The sequence below is a fragment of the Pantherophis guttatus genome, chromosome 2 (assembly GCF_059756535.1).
Source record: "Pantherophis guttatus breed Tessera chromosome 2, ASM5975653v1, whole genome shotgun sequence".
Classification (NCBI taxonomy): Eukaryota; Metazoa; Chordata; class Lepidosauria; order Squamata; family Colubridae; genus Pantherophis; species Pantherophis guttatus.
The window spans coordinates 191,376,528-191,382,772 of NC_142064.1; the positions used below are offsets into that span (position 1 = coordinate 191,376,528).

Sequence of the window (6,245 nt, forward strand, 5' to 3'; positions counted from 1 at the left end):
CCAGGTGCATCCCAAGGGCAGCCCCATATAGAGGGCGTTACAGTAGTCCAACCGAGACGTTTGAAAGGACTGAAACTTGCACTATATTATAATGTATATTATATGTAATATAATATGTATGTATTTTAAAGAATGTTTTAAAATAAAATGATGTATTGTTGGCATATTTCACCTGAGAAGTTGTCTAGAGTGTAGAAAGGCACTTCAAATATAGGTTGGAAATGTGAAAAACAAAAAAGGGACATTTTATCATGATGGATGTGTAAAAAGGCTACAAAATTTTGGATTCAAATATATAACTGATTCTTATATACAATTGAAATTGGAGGTTTTTCTTTGGGGACTGATGGACAAATAGCTGGAAAAAGTCATGGAATTTTGCTTTTTCATAAGAAAACTGCAGCAAGATTAATGTATGCAAAAAGTTGAAAAGATTCAGCAATACCTAAATGGAAAAGTGGTTGATGAAGATGATGGAACTCACAGAGATGGCCAAATTGACTTAACTGATTAGAGAAAAAGACAGACATTTATTGCTAACTGAAGACTAGAGAGAAGTTCCCTGAAGATGGGCACCAGCACGAGTCCAAAAGCTCAGAAGACAAAACCTCTGTTCCTGGTGACCGACCTAGATTGGATTCAAAGAATTCAAATATTCATCTTCATTTGTAACTGAAAACTCCTTGTGGACTTTACGCAAAATAGAAAAAAACCCCATGAACTTATGATTTATGGTTTTAATGATAAGCAAGATAAATTATAGAAAGAAGCCACTTCTTTATATCTTTCTCTTTTGTTTCTCTTTTTCTTTTTTCTTTTTTTGCACTTCTTGCTGTTTTTTTTCTTTTTTCTTTACTTTATATTAGTTTGTATTAGTTTTTACTCTCCTTTTAAAAACTTTTAATACAATTATCTTAATAGGGGGAGGAGAGAAAACTGAGAGATAATATCACAGCACTTCTCAAATACTTGAGAGGATGTCATACAAAAGTAGTTCAATGTATGTCCTCTTTTCTGTAGGACATGGAATAATGGATTTAAGTTATACAAAGGTTGATTCTGGTTAAACAATGCAAAAGATTTCCCACTGTAAGAGCACTTCTGAGCAACTATCTAATGGACTTTCCATCAATGGATGTACTAGTAAGACTAGACTAGACTAGACTAGACTAGAATAGATTACTTTTATGTTGGACTGGACACCCAAGGAAGTTGTGTCGGGTACACAAGCTCTCAGTCCACATACAAACAACAAAGTAATATAATCATAATAATGATACCAATAAGAGAAGGCAATAGAAAAGATGAGAAAGATAATAGTAACACAGCCATACTAAACAATCATCTTCATTACATTGTACTGAGAAGGTGATTAGATTTTAGTCTAAACCAACATGGGCATTTTATGTCCATGGGCCACATTAAATTCTTTGGCTGTTTTTGTCCCGCCTGCAGTGGTGGCAAGGGGGCAGTGGCAGGGGTGGCAGTTGGGGACAGCAGTGGTCCTCAATCACAGTCACAATTTCTCATGTGGCTCCTTGGGAAATTAATTGCCTACCCCAGTCTAAATGGTCTCTTCCAACTCTTAATTGGACAGATTACAAGTGTGTGTGTGTGGGTATTGTGTGTGTGTGTGTGCATCTAACTGAATAACAGAGTTGGAAGGGACCTTGGAGGTCTTCTAGTCCAACCCCCTGCTCAAGCAGGAAACCCTATACCAGTGATGGCGAACCTTTTTGGCACCGAGTGCCGAAAAGGTCGCATGGAAACATTGCGCGCGCTCGTCAGGGCCGCGCTCAAGAAAAGCTGAACTTCTGGGTTCTAGTGCGCATGTGCACCTGAAAATCAGCTGGCTGGCGTGCATGTGCACACCAGTTTTGAGCACTGCCATGCACGCGAAAGACAGCTGATTGTCATGTGTGCATGTGCTGCAGAAACCCAGAAGACAAACAGTCAATGCCGCACATGCTGGGCACATGGCTTCGTGTGCCACTTTGGGCACACGTGCGATAGGTTCGCCGTCACGGCCCTATACCATTTCAGAAAAATGGTTGTCCAATCTCTTCTTAAAAACCTTCAGTGTTGGAGTCTGGAGAAGTTCTCCATCTCTTTGTAGCATCTCTATCTCTGTCTACGTGGTATTTATTTGTTGTCCTATGGCCAAGTTCTCAGCGTCTTACAACCTAAATAACTATCATAATTTTAAATTCTTCTATAATAAAGTACACTAGCAGCAGCAAGGGATGGATTCAATTATAACAGCAATGGGTATACACCCCTGGACGATTTGAAACACCAGATTGGTGACAAATGGTCCTTGGGAAAATCTATCTAACAGCCAACACTGTCTTGATGGCCCATAATCAATCAATCATAACAGAGAACATTTGCCCTTTCGCATGAGGATGGATAAGAATACAAGATGTACCTTGGATTTGCCTTTTTTGAGCATTAACAAAAGAGCTTACACTCAGAAAGATCCCATGTGCAATGAGGATATTGCAGCATTTTGTAATACATAAATATTTTCCTCATTTTTGTTCCTCAACTAATAACTTTGCTCAGGTTCATTATGCTCACCTTAAAAGGCTGACATAGAAGGACGTGTTCTGGCTATTGTGCTCTTGGCAACTGGTTATTGACTTTTGTCTGTTACAAGATATTGCTCAGTTTACCTGGGGGCCACTGTACATTGCTTTTGTTTCTTTATTTCTTAAAAACTGTATCTCTAGAAAAATAGATGAAACACACTCTTCAGGCTTTAAGAAAAAGTTAACAGTAAGAATATAGTGAATAAATTGCTTGCACGTTTTGAAAAGCTCTCTCCCTCTATTAAAATGTTGTTTGAAATTGTGATTCATGTTCTTGAGAGTATAATTTTAATAGCTTTCAAATCAAATCTTCTAAATTCAAATACAGGGTTCTAAATTCATTCTGTAATTACCGTCTCATCATTTCCAAGCACTGCAGCAAAAGAGCTGCTTATGGGATGATCGACATGCTCAACATAAAAAAAAAAAAAGCAGTTTTCACAGAAGAAAAACTTCACAGATCCTCAGCCCCCCCATTGATATCAAAGGGATGCTACTGCTATCTGGACTGTACTCTAACAATTTTAAAAATCAAAGCATGTTATTTTACCTGCATTGCACCCATTCTGTTTTATGCAGAGCAAATACTCTTTTCCACTATATTCAGGAAAACATTATTCAAGTCTTCCTAAATGAAATATCCCTGTTATTTGAGGTACTAGCAGGACTAAACTTGAATCAGGAAATGTTTCTTTTTAAATCTTCCCCCAACCCTGGTGCTAGATGAAAAGCAAATGCTAAAGATATGAATGCTTTGAGAATTTTTTCCATCCCTACCACACTACACTCATTCAAATGTGGTTGCCAGTCATTTAAAATTTTAATAAGAATTACTCAAGTTTAATATTTTAAAAGAAGTTTCATATACACTAATACTGTCAATTGGAGGCCTTCCCCCCCCCCCCAATAAGAAAATCCAAGTGTAAATGTTTTTAAAAGCTTAGCATTTTAAATCAATGGGATCATTTAAAAAGAAAAAAATGGAGAAGTAACGCAACTAAAGATATTTTTTAAAAAAAATCCCGTATCTTAATGGTAAACCTGAGTTCACTAAAGATAATAGGGCAAGCTGTACCTTCATTTAACCAGAACATGCAACATCCAATCAGTGTAAATCATTGTTTCTCAATCTTGGCATCTTTAAGGTGTGTGGCCTTCAGCCAGGTTGCTGGCTGAGGAATTATGGGAGTTGAAGTCCATATATCTTTAAACTGTTAAGGTTGAGAAATGATCACTCTGAAACCTCTGTACTGGTATTAGGGAAAACAAGAGGCTTCACTGGAGGGGAAAAAGAACAAAATAATGAATTAAAAATAAATTCTTTCCAGATTTGCATTGCAGATAAACAGTGTTAATACACTGCAAAATGTTCAGTGAGATCCAGAATCTTTCTAACAATAAAGATTAGAGAATGTGCTTGTACTTCAGACTGATTATTCTTGGAGCCTGTGATCCATTTACTTCCAACTGTCCTTTTGTAGGTGGCCACAGCACAATGATGAAAAGTTTTCTATGTGGAAAACTCCAGAATACAATAGATGGCCTTGTTCTTTAAATGGAACAAAATAATCACCTTGGAGATTTCAAACCAGACAGCCTAGAAGAGATGTAACTAGAGAGGCAGATACTTTTGGTGACTAGACTTTAGTCTGATGCAGCACTTGTCTGAGGTAAGAAGCAGAAGGAATTAAAAGAAGTATTAAAACAGAATTAAAGCTTTCCCCCATTTCTTAAACTATTATATGGCCTCCAAGGGAGTTTATTTTTTGTTGTGTTTAATAGTATTTTGAAAAATAAAAGCAAGCAAATATGTAGTAAGCAATTAGAAAGAATACTTAACTAAGGAATTACAATTGAAGTACTACTAATAAAAATTGATAATAACAAAGATTATAGTGGCAGAGAGAAACACAAATAAGCAAATGAATTGTGCAAATGCTGAAATATGTGGATTGCAAATTTGTAAAATGCTGTTGAGGTGCTAGATAAACAACCTTACATTGCCTCAAGTTAAGGTGCAAGAGTTGTGAAATTAGACTGAGTAGATTCAAGAAGAATGACTGTAGACTGTTGGAAACTACTGTAGTTTGGAAGATTAAATTGCATCATATGACTAAGGGGAACAAAATGGGTAAACATTTTATGTAATCTTTAAAATGAAGAGCTTGGATGATTGTCATTCATATATACCAAATGAGACGAGTGAACCAAAACTTTCACTCGTCTCATTTGGACATTTTCTCAAGTTTCTTTCCACCACTTGCTACTAGCTTATTTCTTATGCCTTCCAGCTTTTTGACATTCACATACATATGTAAGATAGTTAAGTAAAGTTTAATGGCAGTTCCAAATGATAATTTAAAAGGTTTGCAACTGACATTTTGGAACTTTAGCTTTTCTATTGTACTCTTAACATTTCTGAGTTTTTATTCTACCAAAAGAAGAGATATATTTTAAAGAGAAAGTAAGAGTGTATTGCTCTGAAATTCAATTTTTCAGAAAGGGAAACTGCCAATACAAATGGTTGCAACATCCATAGTCTGCTCTTTCTGTCTCTTTGTCACATGTTGACTTCTTTATTTTCTTTTACTGATTACATCACTCCTGGAGGAAGAGGGAGCGTTTAATTCTTTTCTACCATTTACAAGTCTTAAGAAAGATCGACCAACAGTTAGTTACTATAGAAGCACATAAGCTGACATTCAAAGTTTTTTTTATCAAATTCAAGATGCTGAACAGATATTGCATTAAGGAAGAAGCTTTATTCAGTCACTGGGCTTTTACTTAGGTCTTGCCTCTGACAAATAATATTACCGCATCATAAGCCTCAGAATCTATTTCTCTTTCTTCCAAGAAGATCATCCCTGGACCTTTCTTTTTTCTTTTCCAAACAGGGACTGACATCTTCTCTTCACTCTTCACTTCTCTTCTAGTCAATTCATTCTCTGCAACCACTCAGTTCACTTCATTCACCGACTTTTTCCTGTCCTGTTCAAAGATAATGGGGAAGCTGACAAGGAAGGTCACAAGTCACTACCATAAGTCACTCTTACTATTTTTTCTCCTGAGGAACCCTGCTATGGAGTATGAGGGATTTTATATATACAAACAGACACATACACACACACCAATCCACTCCTGAGGAACCTGCTATGGAGTATGAGGGATCTTACACACACAAACCTCAGTCCACTCTGAAGTGGCCCTCATCAGTCTGCCTGCCCTCAGTAGTGTCCACTCATTCAGCCAAAGCTCTTGCCTACTGGCATTATTGTCTAGAATTCCAGTCACATGAAGTCTTCTCTTAATGACCTGCACATTCACTGGGTTATGAAGCCAATTGGGACTGCTGTGATTGCTATTGCTAAGTGATGTGGTCATGTGACATTGTGCTTTATGATCTCATCAGTTAGCAATGGAAATTCTGGTCCCAATTATCATCATAATCTGAGCACTGCACATATTCCAGGCTGGATCAATGGTACTGCCATAGAGACATCTCATCAAACCAGCCCTGGCTAGCAGTCAAGTCAGCTCATCATGCCTTGTGCCACTGCTGCGTCCCTTCAAGGCAAGAATTGATCTGCTTTTTCTCCTTTTATTTATTCTATATGCTGGCTCATGCCAGGAAAACAGCAGCCAGGCCAGGCCACT

The 6,245-nt window shown here is 37.2% G+C and overlaps 1 long non-coding RNA gene across 2 annotated transcripts; it reads right to left on the reverse strand.

Moving 5' to 3' along the window:
* Window positions 1-5,333: 5,333 nt before the first annotated feature.
* LOC117656141 (uncharacterized) lies at window positions 5,334-6,032 on the reverse strand. 2 transcript variants are annotated; one of them, XR_015731952.1, is made up of 2 exons: window positions 5,810-6,032; window positions 5,334-5,579 (listed from the first exon to the last, which is right to left on the reverse strand). It is a non-coding gene; the product is annotated as an uncharacterized LOC117656141 (long non-coding RNA). The 2 variants fall into 2 exon arrangements; XR_015731951.1 differs by having other exon boundaries at window positions 5,334-5,601.
* Window positions 6,033-6,245: the final 213 nt, after the last annotated feature.